Source organism: Neopsephotus bourkii, unplaced genomic scaffold (genome assembly GCF_033783945.1).
Source record: "Neopsephotus bourkii isolate Nb327-2 ecotype Australia unplaced genomic scaffold, CSIRO-AGI_Nbou_v1 NB_1433, whole genome shotgun sequence".
Classification (NCBI taxonomy): Eukaryota; Metazoa; Chordata; class Aves; order Psittaciformes; family Psittacidae; genus Neopsephotus; species Neopsephotus bourkii.
In genome coordinates, this window is record NW_026901910.1 from 2,085,235 (window position 1) to 2,107,649 (window position 22,415).

The following is a 22,415-nucleotide window of genomic DNA, read 5'->3' on the forward strand; positions in this document are numbered from 1 at the left end:
CCTGTATCAAGTCTTTGCGCCATCACGGCTCCTTTTTGCTCTGAGCCAGAACAATCCCAAATCATACCCGGAATTATCCTGCTGGTCGAGCTGGCATCCATGTTCCAGGGAAGGGAAAGCATGTGGAAAACCACAGATGATCTTAAATTCCTTGGAAATAAAGAAGGCTGAAAGCTTGCAGGGATGCAACCCCAAAACCCCAAATAGGATGAGGGTGAGGATGCTTGCAAACTAAGGCTGAAGGCAGCAGTGTGCAGCTGATCCTGTTGGAAGCCCCAAAAGGACAGGGCTTAAATTAGCAAGAGAAAATTAGCCATCAGCTTAACGAACTGCAGGCCTGGTGTCATCCCAGTGCTGGGTTAATGGAGCTCTGCAGCAGCAGCTGGCAGCAGCCCTGGCCAAAAAAATGCAGGATTTTGCACCAAATTGGATGCTAAACCACACTTCTGGATGCTAAACCACACTGCTGGATACAGCTTGCTGCATGCCATCAGGGTCATTTGTTGGTTGTTGCTTTTACCCCTCCTGGATGCCCCAAATCCTGCAAAATCTATTTAAGGAAAGGCTTTTTGCACAGGGAAAAGCTGAATTTCCACCACGTGTTGGCTGCTCCAGCATCGTCTGGTGCAAAATGCCACCCCTGCTACTGCCTGGAATCCTGCCTTCCCAGTTTCAGCTGCTTTTCTGCTTTCTAACACTAAAATTGCAGCTCTGGCCAGTTAAAGACACTCTGAGGTTCCCCTTATCAGGCGTCACCCCCACCTTGCAAAGCTGGCTGACACCTAGAAAAGCATTTTCCAAAGGCTGCACGCCTAAAAACGCCGTTTTTCCAGGCAAACCTCCAGTGCATGCACCTTGCTGTAAGGTAAGGCTTGAAGGTCGGGTAGTGTCCTAAAAAAATGAATTTTGTAGAGGTTTTTTAATACATTTTTATCACCTTTATTCCCTACGAGGGAATATGGGTGAGTGGCCCCAGGCTGGGGATAACATGTGGGAATTTTTTCCCAGCTCCCTGAAAGATTCCCAGTTCAGTATTTCCATTATTATGTGGAAAGATAGAAGTATTCACAAGGAGAAACCCTGATTCCTACAGCAAAAAATGTTGTTTTACTTTCTTTTAAGGGGGCACAGACAGTTTCCACTTTTTATGTATTTATTCATCTGCATTATCCCATTATATCCATCCAATATGTATATTACTGGACCATAACATGAGATATATAACATATATGATATATAAATTATATATTATAATATATATCTGTATTATATACTGTATATTATATATTGTATATATGTTAGTGTTCACTCACATTATCCAATCAAACTGATTATATTATTTATATTGTGTGTGTATATATATTACATATATATAGATGGATAATGTGGATGAAGACAGATACATAATGTCCATATATAACTGTCCTATGTAAGAAGAAAGAGGATATTTGAGGGGGAAGAGGCTATAGATATAAAAAAATATGTAATAGATATTAGATTAATATACTGGATCTATTATATTCCCTATATATCCAATCATAGAATCATGGAATGGGTTGGGTTGGGTTGGAAGGGATGGATATAATGTAATATCTACAATACATCCAATGTATATCCATATATATTATATATATATATATTATATCCCATACATCCATTAAACAGAATAGATCCAATGTAGATCTATATTGTAATATAGATAATACATCCAATATATATTGCACCTTCTGTAAGCATTCCACTGCAGTTTATCATCCCCTTTATCAAACTTCTCCACTTAAAAAACAAACAAACAAAAAAAAAAAAACCAAAAAAAAAAAAACCAACCAAACCCCAAAATTTTTCTCAAGTTTGGGGCTTTTTCCCCTGCACCATGATGGTGACAATCCACATTTTTCTATGCTAAGCAATACTCAGCTTAAAGCACTTTCCCCTTCATTTCGGGGTGCCCCTGGCTTCCAAAAATAGCTACTTTTTGCAGATATAGCGAGCATGCTGCAAAACCCCAAAATGCTTTGCCTCTACTCCTGGCTGCTGGGCCAACACATTTGGTATCAGAAATGGGCATTTTATAGCAATAAATAGATTATTTTAAGGTGCCTAGAAAGAGAGAGAGAGAAATATATATGTAGCTGTCTACACAGCAATATGATCATTGCTATTATAAATAATCTATATAATATATAGCATTGACAGATAACTATTGAGCTATGGATAGCAATATATAGAGCTCTCTATATAGCATTAAGATCATTGCTTCAATAATCTATACTACAGAATTTATAGAAACACAATCATATTGAGATATATATATCAAGGTATAGGTAGCTATTTATAGCTATATATATAGCAATATAATCATTGCTATTATAATCTATGCTGTATAGTATATAGCAATATAATCCTTTTTAGCAATATATCATTATATATCAAGCATTATATATCGATATATTACTTATATCAAGAAATATATATTTCTAGTATCCAGAATTATGTCATGCGTTTCTCTAACTTAAAAATATATGCATATATTATAGTAATTGTTATATGCTATATAGCAATGTTGTTATCCTATGTATCATAGATTTCTATAATACATCATCTAAGATCATCTGTTTCATGTGTGATGATATATTTCATGTATATAAAATATATTTCTATAGAAGATTTCTATAAATAAATACATTTACAGCAAGAAATACAGTGTATCACTATAGGGAAAGCCAACTTTTCAAGTCAGCAGGAACTTTGAGAGAACTCATTTATCAAATCCCCCAAAACCCAAAAAGCTTCAAGCCTGCCTAAGAGAAAACCATGGTCACCAACACACATCCCACACCAAAACCCAACCCTTTTATCCCAGGGAAAGTTATCCCAATAAAATAAAAAGAAGTTACTTAAATATCTCTTTTTTTCCCCCTTTTCTTTTTTGCCCACAGAGCTGGAGCTGGGAATCCATTAGCCTTTAATGAAGTGAAACCCTCATCTTGCCGGAGCCACCTCATTTAGCGCAATTGTTTCGCAGCCATTACGGAAAGACAATTACAAGGAAGCGGCGAGAGTAATTGGAAATGCTGGCGGGAGTTGGGCGAAATGATAATAAATAAAAATATTCCCCCTAATAAGCTTGCCAGGAGGGGGGTGGGCTGGAGAAAATCAACATAATTAGAACTGAACCTCGGCGAGGAAAAACAGACAGCGGGGTGGCAAGCGCTCGGCACCGACAAGAGGGAGGGGAGTGGAGAAAACTTCCTTTCTAACCCCCAAACAGCAGGAAAAACCCTTTTCCCACCTGTACGAAGCTGTCAGGAGCACAAAAACGGCTGGAAAAGGGGATGCTGCCCATGGGGATGCTCCTCCAGCACCTGCTCCAGGCTGAAGTTAAAGCGAGCAAAAACCATCATCAGGTAACATGAGTTTCTCTGCAACAGAGGGAGGGGTTTTAGATGCAAAACGCTATTAATTTTGCTTTATTTAACCTTAAGAATAAAAAAGCAATCCAGATGGGGATTTGGGGGCACTGTGCTTGGTGAAGGAAGGAAAAAGGGTTAAATCCTGTTCAAAACCCCGCACAGGCAGCTCCTTGCTCCTAGAATGCTGGCTTTCACACACACACCCCTCCCACCCAGAATAAGCCCTGTAACCTGTGCAAGATCCACACTCTGTCCTCATCCTCATCGTGCTTGGATGTTGCTTTAGCAGCTGCTCCAAAGCAGTTTGCAATCAGAAAAAAAAAGACCTTTACATTAGGGGTTTGCACCCAAAAAAGCCATTTAGGCAGGGGGCTGCAGCAAGCAAGGCACATTAAGAAGGGCTTTGCACCCAAAAAAGTCCTTAAAATGGGAGCTTGCATGCAAAAAAGTCCTTAAAACAGGGGTTTACATTCAAATTCCTTTAAAAAAGGGGTTGCACCCCTAAAGAACGTCATTCACAACAGGGTTTGCACCAAAAACAGCACTTTTAAGCTGAGGTTTGTACCAAAAAAAGCCCTTAAAACAGAGGTTTGCACCAAAAAAAACCCTTTCAAACAGCGTTTTTGCACCTACAAAAGCATGTTAAATGGGGGTTTCCAGCAAAAAGAAGTCCTTCAAGTGGGAGCTTTACCTAAAACAGTCCTTTAAAGAGGAGGTTTGTGGCAAAAAAAGCCCTTCAAAAGTTTTTTGTACACAAAAAGCCCCCACAGCCCCTTCCCTCTGTGTTCCCAGTCTCCAAAAGTGGAGTATATGCTTCAAAACGCTGCTGTTGCAGCTGATCTCAGCATTTCCAAGGGCTGGGTTAAATCCCGATCCCATCCCAGTAACAGCATTTTCCCAAATATAGGAGAAATATCATGTAGGGGATTATATTCCTTATCATTTCTTTCCTACTTGGAGTCAGTGTAATCCCACACAGTGGGATAAGCCAACGATGCTGGAAGCATCCCTAGCCCTGATTGGGATGTTCCTACTATAAAGTATGTCCCCCAAATATTAAAACACACCCCCCCAAATAATAAAATAACCTAAATAAAGAGTAAAAACCCCTCAAAAGAATAAAATCCCCCCAATACGTAAAATTTCCCCCAAATAACCAAATACTCCCCAAATTAAAATACCCCACATAGATCATAAAATACTCCCTAAAATAATAAATACCCCAAATAAATAACAAGATATGCCCCAAAACCAGTAAAACACAGTAAATAATAACAAAATACTCCCCAAAATAATAAAATGCCACAAATAAATAACAGAATACCCCCTAAAATAATAAAATACGCCAAATAAATAACAAAATACCCCCAAAATGAGTAAAATACGCTAAATCTCAGCCCCAGTCCTCTGGGGAGAAGGCAACTTTCATTTAAAAACCACACACAGGTTTTTCCTGTGTTGCTTCCGAGCTCTGTTAAGATCATTATCACAGAATGGGATTGGGAATAAAGCATTTTTATTCTCTTTTCTTTTCCTTATGATGGGATTTTTTAGCTGTGCCAACCCCCCCCCCCCCCCAAGCTCCCATGGAAGTCAACCCATGTGGAGAGTTAATGTTTCGTTAATATATCCATTTTCTGTCATTTATATATGTTTTTTATCTTAATATTCCATAGTTTTCCTCAGTCACCAATTATTTCCTTCTCAAAGGGGTTATCACAATTCCCCCAGAAACTTTTTTAGCCTTACTGCCTTCTGCAAGCTGCAGGTGATGCTCACGCCACGATGTGAACTTCTAAATAGTATTAAATAATACTAAATCACCTTAAATAGCATTAAATAGCATTAAATTGTATTCAATACTATTATATCCTGCAAAGCTGCATGCACAAATACTCAGGAGCTGCAAAATGCCTCCGCTAGCAAGCTGGGATACCAGTGGGCAGAGCCCTGCTGGGAAGATTTTGGGCAAAGCTCAAGCAAACTGGGGGGAAAATGGGCTATTTTGGAGCTTTTTGGGGGGAGGAGGGAAGATGAAAGCAGTGGTAGTGTTTGATGGGAGGGTGAGCAGAATGTGCAAGGGAGGGTGCATGCGGATGTGCATAGCAGGATGAACGGGAGGTCGAGGTGTGCAAGTGTGCATGGGAGCAGGAAAAGGAGTGTGCATGCACAGGAGTGCAAACGGGAACTGTAAGTGTGCATGGAGGGCATGCAAGGAAGATGCCAAAGAACATGCCTGGGAGCACAGAAGCAGCATCCATGGAGCGCACATAGGAGATGGGAGAGTGCATGACACCGTGCACAGGAGTGAGCACGGCTGCAGGAAGCATGCAGGAAGCGCACACGAAGCACACATGGCAGACACTCCAAGCATAGGAAACCTGTGGGAAAGGTGCAGAAAGTTAATTTTCAGGGAAATTTTCCTTTTTTCTTTCAGGGGAGGGACAAAATCAAAAGGCACTTTCAATAGGGAGGAGGAAAACTATATTTATACTCTACAATTAGATGAGTAATTAGATAATCTGTATAATTACATATGTATTATTTTATACATTGTATATATATTATGTATTTGTATATACACAGTTAGTGCAAATGTATATTAAAATATATATGGGCATAAGTGCAGTTACATATTATTATCTATTATTCACCATCTACTGTCTATACTATCTATAATATATATCATGTTAGCTATATTATTTATTATCATCTACTTTACATTGTATTTCATGCATACATCATATTGTATATGACATCTTATGTATTATATGCTAATCACAGAATGGTCTGGGTTGAATGGGACCTTAGTTTCAATCCCCCTACCTACAATTACTTATTGTATATTTTATATTGTGTATTTTGTATTCTATATGTTAGATTACATATATCATGTATTTTATGCAAAAACCCATGGTCACCCCCTAATTTATATAAAATGCATGTATTTATATGCAAAACTTGTACTTCAGCCTCTGTTTTATAGAAAATAGATATACTTGAAGTCAAACCCCTCAGTTCAGCCCCCAAATACACCCAAAAAGCTTCAAAAATACCCCACATCTTTGCCATCCACACCACAACATCTACAAGCTGATGGTACATCCCTCTTCCCCATCAAAACTTGCATTATTTAGACTCATTTTATGACAGGGCTGAGGTTTATTTCTAGGATCAGGATTTGGAATGTGAACTCTTTATAGGGATCATATCCCATTTGATAGAAATATGGAATAATGATATTTGAAAGACCTGAGATACAGCTCAATTCCATTTATCAACTGAGATATATTGAGAAATAGTAATATCTGAGGTATTAGACGATATCTCATTTATAGGGATCTATTCCACTCTTTAATCCCAAAGGAATTTGCTTGGACATTCCCATGCAGACTGGTGAAAACAGGGATTTTTAGGAGAAAAAATGAACACCACAATGTAGAAACACACAACTTCAGATCGAGCAGGACTTCCTGAATTTCCTGAATTCACTTTTCCTGAATTCCCTCATTTTGCAGGATTTTGCTGTCCTACAGCCTCTGTTCTCTGGAGGATAATCCACTTGATTCATAAATAAATTCACCTTTTGCTGCCACATCCTGAAGATCCTGATGACAAATTTGGGGCTACTTTTCAGCCTCAAAATCCCACTCTAATTTTTTCCCAATCCATCAGTCCCAGATAAGTTCAAATCCTGAATTTGGAACTTTACCAGTGAGAAATACATCCCTTTTATTTGACGCATAAGCATCCTGATGCACAACCATTCCAGAGCAAAAAAGGGATGCAGGAAGCACACCCCTGTATTTTGGGCAGGTGGGGGGAGGAAACGAAAAAGCCTTTTTAGGGTTGCAAAACCTAATTAATTTGCCAAGGGGATGTTTGCATCCCACAATCCCTGTGGGGGTTTTTTGGGGAGCCAAGTTGGGAAGGTTTATTTAGCCGACAGCGGCGATGGCCTCACAAACATTCCCCCTCTATCCTGCAGGGAGAACCACACGGACCGAAAGGAGATTTAATTAGGGAAAATCTCGTTAGGCAAACGACATTATCCAAAGACAATATTCCTCTGGACAGGGGGTATGATTAAACAAAGCCATTAATTGGGAAAGCCGCTCCGGCAGTCGTCATGGCTAGAGGATGGCAGGGTATTAATTTGGGAAGGGGGGGGAAAGTGTTAATGGCAAGACCCCTCTGTGCGCCCTGAAAAGCCCTTGAGCATCTCATCAGCACACCTTGATTGCAGCATGCAAATTGCAAGCCAGCCAACTTTCATCACCTCTCAAAAACAGGGAGGAAAACCCGTATTTTGGAGACACAGATGCCACAACCCCCAAATTTAGGTGGGGGATCAGGCTGGTAGCTGCTGGAGAGCGTGTCTGCATCATGCCGTGTGCACTACATGGTGCAAATGCTATTTTTTAAGTCATTTTAAGATATTTTAGCATTATTTCCAGCTTTTACTCAAGTCTTTCTTACCCTAAGGCTGCAGGCATGTTCACACTGGTCCCTAATGATGCCTGGGAGCGCAGTGGCATTCCTGTGTCGTAACACTAACGGCATTCCTTTACACAGCACGGCACGATAGGGAAAGCTAAAAGAGCTGATAGCACAAGCTGCTGTACTTCATAATTCCCTATGATTTAAAATCAGAGGATACAACAATCGGCTGGGGGAGAGAAGAGAAACCCACTGTTCTCTTAACCTTTCGCTTTATTAGTATATTGGAGCCACCTATAAAAAGCATCAATTCAGGGCAAGAGAAGCTTTCCTTTTTCCAGGAAGTGTTTTAGGATGCCTTAAAAACGGAGGGGGGGAAAGGCAAAAACCTCATCAGATAGGTACCCAGTGAACACTCAGGGGGGTTACATATATATATATTTATATAACTCTTGTCACCCCAGCAGCATCCTCCATCCCTAAATTTTAGCATCCCTAAAATGCTTTTTCCCCTCCATCACTTCCTAAGTGACATCTGGAGGAAATGATAGAATACTGCCAAAAAAACAAAAAGGTGAATTTGGGGGTTTTAGGAGAGGTGTGAAGAGAAGCTCACATAAAAACAACCCAGGGATGCATCAGCTACCAGGGGGAGTGAGAGAATGGAGCAGGATGACAATGGATGCTGAAGGAACGACCCACCTGATGCCAGTAATTAAAAATCCCAATTAAATCCCAATTAATTAGAGTGCAGGAGAGGATTTGCAAACACCCTCATGCACAGCACCCTCTAATCTTGAGTGCATTTGAGCCTGTTTTAGCCAAAACGCCAGCAAGCCCTTGCATGGGGTGGCGCACATCAGCTCCTCCACAAACCGCTGCCGAGGAGTTTTCCCAGCCCAGACTTAAAAGAAGAATCCTGGTTTTCCATGGGCAAGTTGGGTGGGATTTTTTCCCCCTCCTAAATTATATTTTGGGGGGAAAAGCCCATGCAATTCACACACACACACTTTAGGACTGTAGGATTTTACCTCCTGAAAATCCCAGCCAGTTCCCTTTTTGCTCCTAAGGTTGGAATAAAATATTGCCAAATAGATAAATTATAGGGAATGGCTGAGCCCCAGAGTGCAGAACAAATTCCCCATTATATATGGGGAATATATATATAATATTGCCATACATATACATACATACATATAATATTCCCATATTTATCAGAGAACATATATTCCCTGATATATCTTTCTCTTTTCCCCAGTATCCCCCAGTATATATAATATCCCTCAATATATTATATTACTAAATATATATTCCCAAAACAGTCTCCAGTATCTATAGACATATAAACATTATAATCCCATATATATATATAAAATATATATACACTGTATATATGGGGGATTTTATATATTGGTGAGTATTATAGGATATTATATTATTCTCCAGTATATTCTATTCCTCAATACATTCCCTAATATTTTATATATATATAAAATATATTTGTATTATATTCCCCATACCCATATATATGGGTAATACAATATTATAGAATACTATATATATATGGCAATATATAATATTGCCCAATATATTCCCCTACTATATTCCCCAATATTAATTATTATATATATGTATAAAAATGGGGATTTAGTTAAAATCTCATCAGGAAAACAGATTTTGCAGGAAAATATCTGACATGAATGAAAACCAGTGACAAGCACCAGGCATGGATGGGAATTATGGACCTTGGGCATCAAATACACCAAGAAATTCCTTTTTGGATAAGCCAGCTCAGCATGTTTTACACTTGCAAAGAGGAGCCTTTTGGATGACTTTTGGGAATTCTCACTCTAAAAAATGAAATTGCAGCTGCTCTGGTCTGGAATTTGGGTGCCCCATGGGGATGGCTGCTAATTTGGGTGCCCTGCAAGGAGCTTTGATGACCGTGAGCATCACTGGGTACCACCCCATGATCTCGACCAATTCAGGTGCCACATTTGGGGTGTTGTTAGTTAGGGTGCCCTGCAAAGCCTTTGGTTATCTGGGGACCCTGCGAAGACCTCTGCTGCTTTGGGTGCCTTGCTGGGGTCTTTATTTCGGGTGCCCTGCAAGGGTCTTTGCTAACTGGGTACCACCCCACGGTCTTTGCTCATTTGGGTGTCCTGCATGGATCTTTGCTAATTAGGGTGTCCCACCTAACTGAATAAGGGGTGGATACTGTCCTAGATTCAGCAGTAGCAGTCATTTTTCTCCTTAGTAGCTGGTGCAGTGCTGTGGTTTTGACTTTCGGCCTGGGAACAGCACTGATAACACCGATGGCTTTAGTTGCTGTTCAGTAATGTTTACTCTGATCAAGGACTTTGTGAGCCTCATGCTCTGCCAGGGAGGAGGAGAAGGCGGGAGGAAGGAGAGACAGGACACCTGACCCAAACTGGCCAAAAGAATCTTTGCTAATGTGGGTCACAAGCAGCAGGTCCTGCAAGGACCATGCACTACACATCCTTGTGGGCGTACCCACGGCAGCTCCGGGAATGCCTGGCTGGCATGGGAGCATCCCCATCCCACGGGCAGCTCCCGTGCAGTGTTAGCAGCTCGTCTTTTGCTAATTGTACAAAGCTAATGGGGGAAGGAACTGGAAGGGGGCGGGGGGAAAGGGTAATGGCCATCAGGCCAGCAATAAACCAAACTTAATGGTCCATGGGAAGAAATCATGTCCACTTAATACCAGCTTTGGAACTCTAATAGAATAATGGAATACCAAGGGGGGTTTGCTCTATACAGGGGCACAGAGCCCCTGCTGCCCTCCGGAGCAGGAATATTCCAGGAGGTGAGCAGAGAGAGCAGGAGTCTCCTGCCAATACCCAGGAATGTGGGGGGGAAGCAGGAGGAGGGAAGAGCTCCTGCAGGAGCTGGAAACCTTTCTGCTGGTTCAGCCACTGGAAGTGCAGCTTGGAGATGGCTGGAGGGGAATGCTGCTGGAAAACACCTCACTGGGGCTGTGCCTGAAGCTGGGGAGTGTTCTCTTTTTATTTTCCTTTCTTTTAATTATTTTCCTTATTCCCTTTCCCAGTTTTCCCTTTTTAAATGCTTTTTTTCTCTCTCTAATTTTATTTTTACCCATTTCTTTTCCCCCTGGAAAAAAGGAAACAATTCCCCTACCAAATGAGGATGGAAAATCCCACCCAAGTCCCTAACACACCATCACCAGCACACCGGCAGCACCACAAGCACACCACACATCATTCCCTATTCCTAACTTCAGCATCTCCCATTCAGCCCTGCTTTATGCCAGGAAAAAAATGGAATGTCAGGATTTTCACTCACCCTGGGATAAAAAGCCAAGTGTATGAATACAGACGGATGAAGAGGAGGCGCATCCCAAATGGATGTGATGGGAAAAATACATGTTTTCCAAGCAAGCTACACCACCCAGGAGCCAAAACCCAGTAAGAACCAGTGGGGTTTATTAATGCCCCAAATCACAGTGGTAATGCAAGAACTCCTCCCTGACAGCATCCCAAAACCAGGCTGCAATACCCATCTCTGGCTACAGGATGTCCCCCCTCCAATGATGTCAACTCCCAACCCCACCCTCCATGGAGGCTCCAGAGCTTTTTCCTATGGGAAAATCCCCTTTTTTCCCTTAAAAATGCCAAGTGGGGGGATAACTTTTAAAAAATGCTCCTGCTGAGGAGCCACTCGGAGCTGGAGGATGGAAATGATGGAACATCCCAAGCTGGACCAAGGATGCTCAGGATGCTCCAGGTCCATGTGCACAGCAGGGAAAATCAGCACCTACTCAATTCCAAAATTTTCCCTGCAAGAATTCAGGCTATCCATATGGAAACCTCAGCTGGGATCATGGGCACAAGCAGCTTTCATCCCCTTTCAAAGCAAAACAAGGAGTGAGTGGCCGTTCACCTAAATAAACGGCTATTTTAGGATAGGGATATCATGTCACCAACCAGTTCCCTTGGTTTCATGTGACATCGACCCAGCATCTCTAAAATAAACAGGCAACTGCTTCGGGTCTTACAGGGAATACAAATGTGGATGTTAAATATAATAACACAGGCACCGAAATAATTGATATTAACTTCAAGCTCCAGGAGGCAGGGACCACATGCTGTATGGATCATGGAATGGTTTGGGTTCGATGGGACCTAAAAGCTCATCCAGTTCCAACCCCCTGCCAAAGGCAGGGACCCCTTCCACTAGAGCAGGTTGCTCCAAGCCCCTGTGTCCAACCTGGCCTTGAGCACTGCCAGGGATGGGGCCAGGATTGGTCCCCACTGGCCACATGCTTGGAGTTTCCTTACTCAAAGTGGTGGTGAAGATGTGATGCTCCATGTGCCAAAACAGAACAAAATTTGGGGGAAATTATTCTTCAATGATTTTTTTTTCTCTTTTTACCACCTGCAATGAGCCCAACATGAATTTTTGCTTTTGGGGGCTGAAATTCTCTGATTTAGGATTATTTCCTCTTGCAGCTTCTTACTGCTACATAAATAAATAGAAATAAATTCACGTTACACATATCATATTAAAAATTCAAAGAATTTTCCTAATATAGTCCAATCTCTCGACTGAAAACTCTCATTTATCAGCTGGAAAAATCACTTCCATCTCTCAGGGAAGACAAACACCACTTTGTGCAGCTAAAACACACTCGCAGCTAGCCACAACGTTATTTTTGACCCTATTCCTGTATCTTTAGGGAACTCACCTCTGCATTCTTTACTTTCCTCCCTTGCAAAATGGGATGCAAGTTTGGGATTCATGTTGTAACTGAAAAAACCAGCACCAGGGCAAGGATTTATCCAGGAATCAGAGCACCCACGAAGCTCGCGCACTAGAACGCTAGTGGGAAGCGTGCTGGCAGCATTCACGTGGTTCCAAGCGCTGGTTTTCCCTGGAAATCAATGCCATAAGGCACGCTGGGATGTTTAACTCACACTGGAAAAGTTATTTGCATTAGTTGAGTATCATCAGCTTGCAGAGGGTGATTTTCCTCCCACGACGGGGAAGCCGACGCACGCCCTCACTTGCAGCGCTCTCCTGCTTGATAATGCCCTATTATAAATCAATCAATACTTTTGTATTATAAATCAATCAACTCATAGTTTTCTATTCGAAATCAATCCATCAATAGAGTTCTTTTTATGATAAGGCAATTCAAATTAAATTGAATTGAATTAGATTTAGGTTCAATCACCACCGGGCTAACCGACACCATGGGCACATCCCCCCCCCCCAAAAGCAGGTATTTATAGCCAGCGTGTCTCATCCCCACTGCCCTCAGCCCCAGCAATTAATTAAATTAGCACAAAGAGGAGCTTGTTGAGGGCTCCGGCCTCCCGAATTCGAGCCGGCGAACAGGAAACAAAGGGTTGGATTCTGTCTGGTTGGCTGAAGGGTGCTGTGTGTCCCGGCCGGGTGCTGGAGCAGGGCCAGTGGTGCTCCATACACATACACAGCATGGCAGCGATGACATCGGGTGGGAAAAGAGCCCTAGGGGGCTTATTTTAGCCATAGGGGGATGTGGGGTGGATAGGGTAAGGAAGGAATTAGGCTGGTCAAGTTGGGTAATAGGGTTTTGCTAAAGGGGTTTTGCTAAGGAGGTTTTGCTAAGGGGGAGGTTCCTAAAGGGGTTTTGCTAACGGGTTTTATTAAGAGGGTTTTGCTAAAGGGGTTTTGTTAAGGGGGTTTTGCTAAAGCAGTTTTGCTAAAGGGCTTTTTCTAAGAGGGTTTTGCTAAGGGGGGATCCGCTAAAGGGGATGTTGCTAAGGGTTTTTGCCAAGCCCACCTGGGGGGTATTCCCAGCCCCATCATTCCCAGATTTAGGCTCAGTGTGCCCAAACTGGAGGCCAGGATGCCAATTTGGGCCCATTTCAGCCACTTTTGGTGCAGCTCCATCATGATCTGGCAATTGAAGTAAAAGGGAGTGGGAGGGAACTGAACCCCTAAACCCTCCTCTACTCATCACAGGAGTGCACCAGCACTTAGGCACTGAAGCCCTCTCTGAGCACAATTAATACAGGGTGAAAAAGATCCCACAGTGATAACAGCACTGGGAATTCCTCTGCTTTCCCCCCCGTTGAGCCAAATCCCAACATAAATAGTTGCAGGGGAAAATAACCCTATCTGATGTCTGTACCTTGAGATAACCTTGGCCACTTTCCAGGTGCTCTGCTATTAAAGATGCTAGGTAAGGGGTAATGATTTAGTGAGGTGTAGGGTGGGAAGGTTACGGTAAATAGAGGGAAAAGCTTCCCGACAAAAAGAGGTAGCTTCCAGGATGAAGAGAAAGCATGGAAATGCTCAGAGAGAGTTAATAAAAGTGACCTGTGCAACAGCGGGATGGAGGGGATCAGGTCTGTATGAGGGAAAATAATGGGAATTGGGAGCACACCCCTGATGGGGACTGATTTGGGGTGAGTCACAACCAAAAGCTGAAGGATCATCCCTAAAAATGGATGAGCATCCCTAAAACTGCCCCAGCATCCCTCAAATGGGATGAGCAGCCTTAAAAGTGGATTAACATCACTAGAAGTGCACCAGCATCCCTAAAACTGCATCTGTAACATTGCATGATCATCCTCCACATGGCACCAGCATCTCAAAAACTGGACCAGCGTACCAAAACTGCATGAGCATCCCTGTTAAGTGGTTGAGCACCACTAAAGTTGCACCAGCATCCCTAAAATTGCACCAGCAACCCCCAAACTGCATGAGCATCCCTAAAACTGTGCCAGGATCCCTGGGACAAGCCGGAGAAGTGGGAAGAGAGGTGGGTTAATTATCACTAGGAGCATGGCAGTTCTCAGATGAAGCTTCATTCACCCAAGCATCCCCCAGGGAGAGAGTAGGGCTCCACTAACGAAAGGGAGAAGATCCAAAAATTCCCTACCCCCTATCCCAGGAAAAGCAATGGATAAAGAGAGAAGTTATGCAGCTCCTGGAATCCGTATAGGTTAATAAACCACCAATGTCATTTATTATTCCTTTTGTATTGTTATTTTATTTAGCTATTAATAATTATTTGCATTTAACTATTAATTATTATTAAGGTTCTACTTTGCCATCACACTGACACAGCACCCAATTTGCTGACAAAATGCCCCATTTCATTGTTTTAATGGCAATTAATTAATTGCCAAGAGATAAGGGCTGTTAGATCTGGCACTGAGATATAAAGAAACCAATCCCTGCAAGTAAAAGCATTAAAAGACCTTTCCGGGCATAAATGGGATCCCATAAATGGGATTTTCTTTGGCTTGAGCTAATAAATAATCATAAAAACTTAATTTTTTAGTCCTTTTTAACTCCTCCAGTGAAGTTGAGGAATTCAGAATATGGATTTTGGGGTGGTTTTTACTGATTTTATCTCAGTTGGGTAATTCATTAGGAGCAAGGTCAGGGAGGATGGGATGGAGAGCCTGGGATGCAGAATGCCTCTGGAAGGGAGACCCTCACCTGCCATCTCTTATTAATGCTTATTTAAATATAATTAATATTAATAATTATTAAGTTATTATTGAATTATAATTATTATTAATAGTTTATTATTAAATGATCAAGGGGCTAATAAAATAAATGATCTGGAGAGAGCTCAACTCATCGACCCCATTCACCAGGCACCTTCCCTTTGGAAAGAGGCAGTGGAAAGATGGTGGAAAATAACGTGGAAAATAGGGCAAAATACCCAAAAATGAAGCAGGTAAAAGGCTTTTTATCTGGGATAGGCACCAAGCTCTCTGAAGTGCATCCCGGCTGTTCCCAGCATCACCACTGGCAACAGGCAGTGGGATTAGGATGGAGAAATGAGCTTCAAACAATAAATTCCCTTTAAAATTTATTGCTCCAGAGCATTCTGGATATCTGAAGCAGTTTACATCCACCATCACGGTGGGAATTTGCTCAGGGATAAGGGAGCTTGGAATTGCTGCTCTAAAACTTGCCTTGGAAGCTTCAAGTAGTGTTTAAGAAAACATTGGAAGGGCTTTATAAAGCCATAAAGCGCTTCCCACATACCTAGGAGTGATCCATCTGGGAAAGACTCATCCTGCCCCTGCCAAATAATCCAAGGAATAACGCTGCTGATCAGAAAATGGGAAATGAAGCACTGGAATTAAATATTCGCCTTTTTTTCTGAACTATTTGGAAAAGTTTGGGCTTGTTGCTCATTTGCAGTGGGATTTGGGCACCATGGGAAAGGGGGAGCATCGGTGATGCCGCCAGTGACATGGAGCAGCCATCTCTGGGGATGTGCTGGTTGTGCCTCCAGAGCTGGCTGCCAGAAAGAGGGAAAAGAGGGAAAAAAGGGGAAAAAAGAGCAAAAGGGAAAAAGAAAACTAAAAACAAAATAAAGGGAGGAGAAGGAGGAGAGAAAGGAATAGGGAAAGGAAAGGGGAAAGGAAGGGGAAAGGGGGAAAAAGGGAATGGGGGAAGAAAAGAGGAATCGGAAAGAGAAGGGGAAAGGAAAAAGAAGGGAAAAGGAAAGGGAAAGGGAAAAAGGAGGAGGAAGGAGGAAAGAGGGAAGGAGAAAAAAAAATGAAAGGAAGAAGAGGAGGAGAGAAAAAGAGAGAAGGGGAAAAGAAAAGGAAAAAAGGCAAAAAGAAAAGGAAAAAATAGAAAAAGGCAAAAAAGGGAGAGAAAGAAAGAGAAAAAAAAGGGGGGGGAAGGATAAAAGGGGAATAAATGGGAGAAGGGGAAAAAGTAAAACAGGCAAAAAAGGAAACAATGGAAAAAGGGGAGGGGGAAGGGAAAGGGAGAAAGGAAAAAAGGTTGGAAAATGGGAGAAAAAAGGGGAAGAGGGGTGGAAACTGGTGGGAAAAGAGAAAAAAAAAAAACAAAAACAAAAAACAACACATGCAGCTTTTCCCATCAGAATAAAATTCCAGGAGGGGATTCAAGCTCTAAAGCAAGTCCAAAGCCGAAGCTGAGCATCTCCCAGGTCCCACCACCACCGGCACTGTCCGGCTTCCTGATAGGGGGACAACAGGATTTCCAGGCTCCAAATCCCATTTGCAACCACATCCTTGACAAAATCAAACATCCAGGTGAAATTAAAGAGGAACCTCTCAAGGAGTCCAAAATTAGGATTATTTTTAACTAGCTTTATGGGATTTATTGATGGGAGAAATCCAGGCGGCACAGGCAGGGAGAGGGAGAAGCCAGCCCAAAAAATGTGGTTTTGGTTAGAACTTATTCCATCGTTTTTCCAACACCTTATTAAAGTTGAAAGCACCATGGAGAACATTACTGGAGCTTGGTTTTCCTCATCTATCCAGTAAGATTTCATGGCAGCTTGCAAAACTCTCCTCCACCTGCACCAAAATAATCTGTATTTTGGGGGTTCTGCATCCCTAAACTTGAATTTTGATGGCCTTTTGGTGGGGTTGCCTAGATAGGGTTGGGATTTTCCCACCTGGATTATGCCTGGTGTGGGATGGGATGCTGGATGATGGTTGAAGGACGGAAAGGAGAAGCAAAGCTTGATATAATGACAACAAACTTAAAAAGAGGTTTTCAAATCATATAAAATAGAATAAAAAAATAAAATCCAAGTAAAAGTTTAAAAAATTAGATTTAGAATAAAATTAATGGAAAATAAAGGCTAAAATTAATAATAAATTAAAAATTAATTAAAAATCAAATAAATAAAACTTTGAGGGTCATGGAATACTATTTCTAGTTGAAACAGCCCCTAAACTGCAGTTATGGATAAGCCTCATCCTCTTCCCAAGCACTCCTTCCCCATCTGACCCCTTGCTCCTCCGACATTGGTCCCTCAGAACATCTGCATCTCATTATCCACACGGAGCATCCCGCTTTAGCAGCACCAACTCACCAAAAAAGCTCTCCTGGCCTCTTAAGCAAGAAGGAAAAACCAAAATCAGGCACCAGAAGCTCACAAATACTTAATAAACACCAATTTAAATCAAGGTATGGAATAACAAGGGGTTGTTTTCCCTTTTGGAATAGGGAATACCAAAGAAATAAGATCAAACTGGGGAGGGGAGAAGAGCCGAGGCCAAATTCTCATCTTATTTATACAGCTGCAAATCACAGCTGGGCACAGGCGACCTCATCCCGCCTGGATCACGGCTCCATCTCTCTCCAGAGGGGTTGGTTTCCCCATAGGGATTACCTGGAGCATCCCATCAGCCCTTGCAAAGCTGGAGGTGGGGACAAAACTGGGGCTAAATTTAATCAAGGACTAATTCCCATCCCTCCAGATCATTGTTTTGAGCCGACATCGTAATGATCCAACTAAAAACACCAGGAAATCATTCATTTTATTCCTAATTTGAGGCATTTGTTAACATCCCTCTTTGGTGATGGCAAAAATTATTTGGGAATAAAGTTATCTGATAGCGTGGGGGAGATGAAATTCCACTGAGAATTGTCTGGATCCAGCAAATTATCCTTCTAACACACCAATAAAGAAGCTCTCCACAACAAGGATGAAGGATAACTGGGGATGGGATGCTGAGATGTATTCGGGATACCCTAAGATAAAGAAGGCACTGATGCTTAGTCTGGCTTTCCCACTGGGGTCAGGAATGTCAGATCTCCCCTACTTTATCCCTAATTGTGCCAGAAGTTTCCTCTTGCTGTCCAAATTTGGGATTTCTGCCCAGCATCCCAGGTTATTTTTCTCTATGTCCTCAGGAAATATCCCTGTGCATCCATCACACCTCAAACCCAACAGTACAGTAGAACTGGGATGCGGATGGTGCCTGGAGGCATTGTCCAGACCCTGCATCCCTAGGGAGGAGGATGGATGGGTGAAGGATGCTCTTCCCGGTGGGACCACGCAACTATTTAAGTCTCTTGGGAGGAAAACATCCCTGTGACCACTTGGAGACAAACAGATGCTGTCAGTCAACTTGAAAATAACCATGAAGTAATTCCAAAGTTCACTGGAAAAGCCAAAATCCCTCAAAATCCAGAGCTGCCCCATTTCAGGGAGGTGGTTTATGCCTGAGTTGGGAAAAAAGGTTATTCCCTGATGCTCCAGTGGGATAAAATCCTCTCCTTCCAACATAACTTTCTGTGCTTACGTTAAAAACAGATTTCCTTTAAGAAATGTAAGAATTTCCTTTAGAAAAAAAGATATTTCCTTAAAAAAGGTGATTTCCTTGAAATAGAAGGGGAGTTTTCCTTAAAAAAAGAAAATATTTTCCTAAGAAAAAGGTAATTTCCTTTTAAAAAAGTGTTTTCCTTAAAAAAGAGAAATTTCTTGAAATAAACCCCATTCTTAAGAAAAAGATTTACTTAAAAAACCTGATTTCCTTTAAAGGAAAATTTCTGTTAGAGAATATTATTTCCTTAAAAAAAAAGGAATTCCTTATGAAAGGAGAGATTTCCTTTAAAAAAAATATTTCCTTAATAAAAATGAAGTTGCCTTAAAAAAAAAAAAAGAAGTTATTTCCTAAACAAAAAAAGAGATTTTCTTAAAAAAGGGTGAGATTTCCTTCAAAAAAAATGAGATTTCCTCCAAAAAAACCCAGAGGAAGTTCCCTTCCCAAAATGATGGAGGGAAAACAAAAAATGTTCCTGCAAGTTGAGTATCGCTTTCCTCCCCTTTTTTCCCTCACCCCATGCTATCAAAGGGTGTTTCATGTTATGTATTATCTATATTATAGACACAGAATGTTTTATATATATAACATTAAAACCAAGGTGTTATGGTCCCCCTGATGCTGGTTTGGGGGTGCCAGGGCTACAAACTGCCTTGAAGAGGAGGATTTGGGGGTGCTGGGAGCACAACGTCCCCTTCCCGCTGCCACCAGCACCCCTATTAACCTCTCCCATAATTAGCTGCGAGCAATTAACTTTTGCCCCTAATGAAGGAATCTCAGCACAGGGAGCTCCATAAAAGAGGAGGGAGGGAAAAAAGGAAATAGGAGGGAATCCCGATCCCATCATCTGTCTGGATGGCTTAAACCCCAGAAATAAGTGTTCTTTTTTAACCCAAAATCCAGTAAACACCCCCAAAATCCCTCTGTCTGAAAACAACCCCCAACACATCACACCCCAAAAGTTTGGGGATGGTTTTATCACACCCCCTTTTCCCCACCGTGGGAAGATGCCAAATCCACCGAGTCAGCACTTTTAGAGGCGCAACACCCGAGAAGTTCCACTGGAGCCAGTTTTTGCCCCCCAAAACCTTTTAGGTAAAAAAAGCCTAAAACCAAGGAAAATTAAGTGAAATGAAGCCGTTTCCCTATTTTCTGCCTCTCCTCGACAGACAGCTGCCCCCGCATCCCGGCCAAAAATAATCCATCCCCCCCCCTTTTCCCTTAATCTAATCTCCCCGGCTGGGAGTTTGAAAATATCCTGCTGGGTTTAGGGTTTCCCGTTACCGAGATAGCGGGGAAAAAAGATCCTTAGGAGCGAGAAAAACCGGGAAGAGCCCAAACAAAGAAGCCGGAGCCCAAACTGCGCTTCGACGCCCAGGCGAGGACCGGGATGAAGAGGGGAAGGGGGGGCCATGGATCCCATGGCGAAACTTCCCGAGCTGCGCGATGCCGCCAGCGGAGCCACCCTCCTGCGAGTGTAAATGTGCTAAAATAATTCAGAAATGAATGAAAAATGGGAATTCGGATTCATAAAGGTGGGTAAGGACCCCCCCAATATCACTGCCAAATGCTAACGGGGGGGGGGTTTAGTGATTGTCAACCCCTGTGTGCACGGGAGGGATGCGCCAGGGGGTCCCATGGAGCTGTCCCAAGGGAATGGGGTGACCCCCACGAGCAGTGGTAGCCTTTGACACGCTGGTGAGGGCCATATTCCAGTGCTGGCATCAAGCCCACATGGAGCCCCCCCACACCCCAATGGGTGCCCTGTGGGTGCTGGTGGGGGGCACCGCAAGGTAAAGGAGTGCAAAGCTGGGGAGATACGGACAAAGCAGCACCCCCTGCCCCAGCCCCATTGGCACGGGGAGGGGGGGGCAACTTTCCAGCTGCGATATGAAATGAGACCGAGGGGGCTGAAACACCCCCGGGCGGGTGGAACTGCAACCGGTTGGGGTGTTTATAATCCCTCGGGGCCATTGCTATAGGTTGGGGGGAAAGGGGGGGATGAGAACCCGTCGGGGGGCAATACAACCGGTCAGGGGTCTGCAGAGGGCTTGTAAGCGGTTGGAGGGGTTACAACCGCCCGGAGAGGGGGGGTATTGCAACCGGTCAGGGATCTGCAGCAAGTCTGCAACTAGCCTGGGGGGCTGCGATCCCTCGGGGGGGGATTACAACCGGTCCGAGGGTATTACAACCGGTTGGGCGCCTGCGAAGGGTGCTCTAACCGGCCGGGGTGGGGGGGCTGCAAGCGGCTGGGGGGGTTACGGGCAGTCCGAGAGCATCGCAACCGGCTGGGAGGTGCTGAACCCCTGGGATCGCTGCAGCCCCCCGGGGCCACCGCAAGCGGCTGGAGCGGGGAGCGGGATCGCCGCAGCGCCCCGAAACCATCGCAACCGGCCGCGGTGAGAATGGAAAGGGGGGGGTGGGGGGGGGTATCACCGGAGCGCACCGCAAACCGCAGCGGGCTGGAGGTCAGCCCAGGGCGGGGGGGAGAAGGGGGGAACCGGACACCGGGGACACGCACACGCTGCAACCGAGGCCCGCGCTACCGCACCGGGAGGGGAGGCAGTGCGGAACGGCAAGTTACTTCCCGCAGCGGAGGAGATGGAAAGGGAAACGGAGGGGGGGGAGAGAGGAAAGGAAAAGGGGGAAAGGAAAAGGGGGAAAAGGGGGGGGCTGTCCCCGCCGCCGCACGTGCCCCGCCGCCCGGTCCGCTTTGTCCGCGCGGCTCGGCTCGGCTCCGCCCCCCCCCCGCGCGGCGGCCCGGCGGTGAGTGACAGCCAGGCAGCCCTACCTGCCCGCCAATCTTCATCACACCGGCACCGGCCTGACAGCGCGGCCGCGATCGCCGCCCGCCCGCCGGCCCCGCCGCGCCGCCGCCGGCACGCCCCGCACCGCCCCCCCCCCCCCATGGACACGCCCCCCGCATGGACACGCCCCTCTCCGAAGACACGCCCCCTCCTCCGGACACGCCGCTGGCTCCCCCTGCTGGCCGCCTTTCCTTAGCGCCTCCCCTGGGCATCACTCGCGCACCCCCAAACATCCCCCCCCCAAAACACTTTTGTCCCCATTTACACACCCCGGGCATCCTTCCCCCCCCCCCCTCAGCATCTGGGACCTCCCCAGGGCACCACTCAAAAGCCCCACAAACACATTTCCCCCAGACAATATATTTGCCCCCCACCCCAGCAGCATCTGCCCCCCTGCCAGCAGCATCTGCCCCCCAAAAAAACACATTTGCCTCCCAAACGCATTTGCCCTCCCAGCCGGCATCTGTCTCCTTCAAACAGATTTCCTCCCCACAAATACTGGAGTCGCTTCCACTGAGAGCACTAGGAAGCACTGGGGGCACTGGGAAGCACTGGGGGCACTGGGTCCTTTAGCTAGATTTTCTCACATCTTATCTCAAAAGCCACAGAGACGGGTATCTTCAGTTCATCCCAGCCACAGCTCTATTTCTCCTGATTTTCCATCC

General features: G+C 44.1%; 2 protein-coding genes across 2 annotated transcripts in view; both read right to left on the reverse strand.

The window, feature by feature from the left end:
* The window catches only part of PKNOX2 (PBX/knotted 1 homeobox 2), a 76,301-nt gene extending 54,461 nt beyond the window's left edge, over window positions 1–21,840 (reverse strand). Inside the window, exon 1 of the mRNA XM_061368404.1 lies at window positions 21,735–21,840. The gene's annotated coding sequence lies outside the window, so the exon portion shown is untranslated. The remainder of the gene's footprint in view (window positions 1–21,734) is intronic.
* SLC37A2 (solute carrier family 37 member 2) overlaps window positions 9,775–22,415 on the reverse strand; it is a 37,643-nt gene continuing 25,002 nt past the window's right edge. Inside the window, exon 16 of the mRNA XM_061368403.1 lies at window positions 9,775–9,787. The gene's annotated coding sequence lies outside the window, so the exon portion shown is untranslated. The remainder of the gene's footprint in view (window positions 9,788–22,415) is intronic.